Here is a 3,295-nt window from a genome sequence, read left to right as displayed (position 1 = left end):
ATGTCAAAATTGCAACACACTGATGCAATATGTATTATGTAATGCGCTATATTATTGCATACCGTATATGCATTTATAATATATTTATAATATATTTAATACATTTAAATAATATTTTTTTTAATTAATAGGATTTCGAAAGTTCTAATAAAATCGAAAATAATTATTGTTATATCAGTTATATAAATAAAAATAAGTCCATTATAGTATGTTTAAATAAAACTTTTGACATTTTTTATGTGTCTGGTACGTTTCGGAGATTACTAATCAGATATGATGTATTTTCTGAGATTAGATATTGAAGATAAAAAAATTTAAGAAAACAGTCCATTATATCAGTAGTCAGTACAAACTGCACAGATAGTTATCTGCACAAATATTTGCAATAAGCATTTGTTATTGATTACGTTACTTCTTTAAATGATAGGAGTTTTTTTTAATGGAGCTATGGAAATATAATGCTATTTTGTTATATTGTTATCTCTGAAAGAGTGATAAGATAATGAAAATCAGATAAACTGAAATTACTTGTCGCTACAATGTTCTTGAACTTGAAAGTCAAATATATAAATGCAATTTATCCTTTAAAAATTATACGTATATTTTATTTTCCTCTTTACTCTTATTTTTCATTAATTAGCATTGATGCAGATCTTATTGATTTTTTATATTTTTTTGTTGAAAATATTACTGTACGAAAATTAATTTCGAATAAATTTTAAGCGTTTTTTAAATATTTATAGTTACTTTAATATTTATAGTTAGTACTGTTTTGTAAAGATACGAGTGTTGAATATTGTCTTAAATATTATTTAACACTCGTATCTTTTTATTTTCTATAAGTGATTTTCCAATGTGATTACAAATGGTTAAAAACTTGCAATTTTTTACTTAAATCACATTTAAAAGTAATCGATTAGTTATATTTTTTATAATACTATATATGATTCTTCGAAACAATAGTTATTAAGTGATTTTTGAAAAGACTTAATTATTGATAAATCCAAAAATTTTTTATTTCAATTTAATTACTGTTTCCAGTAAGTTTGCTAAAATAGCGCGTGTTTGATGATTTTTTATGGCCAGTTTTGGAATTAGTTTAAAAAAAGAAAGGGAAACCTCAAAGTTTAAACAGAGGCATCGAGGAAAGTTATTTCCGCAGGTTAATCGTTTGAAATACAAATTTACATAGAAAAACAACGTGAAAAGCAGCATGCCTTCTCCATCCATTTACGAATTTTGGGTGTCTCATATCAGATAATTTGTGTTCCGATCAAGCTTCGCTTATTTTCCATTTTTTATTCTTGCTTACGATTTTTTTGCTAATCTATTTTTGTTAATAGCAATTCTTAGATTTTCTGCTTTTCTTATTTTTTTTTTTGTTTATATTTTTTCATTAAATTCGAGTGTACAATTAATTTTTCCTTCAAAAATTAAAGTGGCAAGTGTCAAGATTACTTATTAACTTATCCACATATACATGAACCTATGTTGAGAGAGATTTACTTAAAACATTTAATGCTTTAATTTTTCTGTATTATATATCTATGATATTATATGTCTCAAAATTAAATGTTTATAGGATCCGTTTATATAAATACTTTATTATAGTTTACTTATACTAAGTATTGTATTTACGTATTTAATCAAATTAAAGTAAATTTAACGAATTGCATTGTTTTATTTGAAATTTTTACATAAAATTGAAATACATTGTTTCATGTGCCTCGGTAGTCGAATTAGTAAAACATTACGAAATAAGGAAAGTTCTGAGATTTTAATCTCAGCGGGGGTAACGTTTTTCGCAATAAATTCTTTACAATATTTTAAAGATGCTCATTAGCATTATGCTCATTAACAATAAATTGCTTATCAATTTAATTTCGCAATTTAATTTGTGATTCCAGCTTAGTTTCAAAACTGATAAATGTTATAATATAATCGGCGCAGTTTACTTGAATCGGTAATTGTGAAAATTTATACAAAAAAATTATTAGGCATCAAGATCCGTTTTGACCGAATGTAGTCTTTTTACTTATTGTGTTTGTGCGCGCGCGCGCGCGCGTGTGTGTGTGTGTGTGTGTGTGAAAAATTTCTCGCTCAATTTTCACTGACTATTGCTTGCATTATTTTGAATTTTTTAGTTTGATATTTTAAGATTTTTGCTTCCAATATTGATGTCAAATGTAAAGCATGATTGAGCCGAAAAATCATGTATTCGTTCTTTAGAAAAATTAAAGATGCATAATTCTATGTAAATTTTGTATTAAATTTTCTCATTAAATATTGAATAAATTACGATATCGTTAATATCGGTAAATCGAAGCTTAATATAATTAACTTGCAAGCTGTTTAAGACACGAGCTTTATAACTGCTTTCTGTATATAATGTATTTAGTGTAATATATTTGGTCTAATTAGAGCAGAAGCGAACGGATAGAGAGCGGTTAAGATAAAAAAGATAAAAAGAATAACGTAAAAGATATACGTAGCGCTGGGTTAGAGAGGGGATTATGCAGGACAGGACGAAGGATTGCGGCAAGTTTTAATAACTGGAGGGTAGAGAGTTAGTAGGTGATAAGTTAAAATCTAAAATTCATTAAATTGAACCGCCAGGAGTGTCGCGCAAATTTGTAAAGTACGACGCTGTGTATCCTATAAAGAAGGCGCGGCTCGCGGTGGGTCGTCTAGGACGAGTGACGGTATTAACTTTTTAATTGCTTTGTTGCACCCATGGCGGGCGCGGCACGGAACGATGCGATTATGAATTTTTAATCTATCCTTGAGTCTTGACTCTCCGTCTTGCAAGATGACGTTGCAGATTATTCGAAGAAGTCGTAAACACAAAATTGTCACGCTCCTAAATTAATCTCTATGTTGAATAATGGTGAACAAACGCTTTGAACGATTACATGTATCTTCTAATATATTTATCGGAAAGATGGGCGTGAGAAATAAATCAATATTAAGTATGCGAGGAGTGCTTAAAGTGTCGATAGAAAGTTCCGTGGAATTTAAATCAGGATTGATGAAGTTTCGAAATTAATTCGTATCAAGCTTTGAGTTGACTCGTCGAACGCGACACGATTCCTTCACGGTGTTACTAAACTTACGTAATAACCTTCTGCTCGCGAAGTCTTCACTACGATGTGCCTGATAAATATTAAATTCAAGCCGTTCCTCGACCGGAATAACGATTTCCACATAACGTTCTATCTTGCGATGAACTTACGCGACGGTGTGTACGCGCGCTCGCGCGCATGTGTGTTTTATATATATTTGTATATATATATAT

At 29.3% G+C, this 3,295-nt stretch overlaps 1 protein-coding gene across 3 annotated transcripts in view; it reads left to right on the top strand.

Annotated features, from left to right (window-relative positions):
• The window catches only part of LOC108755489 (membralin), an 85,662-nt gene that overhangs the window by 15,083 nt on the left and 67,284 nt on the right, over positions 1-3,295 (top strand). The gene's annotated exons all lie outside the window — the stretch shown is intronic.

This window comes from Trachymyrmex septentrionalis, unplaced genomic scaffold (assembly GCF_001594115.1).
Source record: "Trachymyrmex septentrionalis isolate Tsep2-gDNA-1 unplaced genomic scaffold, Tsep1.0 scaffold123, whole genome shotgun sequence".
Lineage (NCBI taxonomy): Eukaryota > Metazoa > Arthropoda > Insecta > Hymenoptera > Formicidae > Trachymyrmex > Trachymyrmex septentrionalis.
This window is presented reverse-complemented; position numbering and strand designations above follow the sequence as displayed.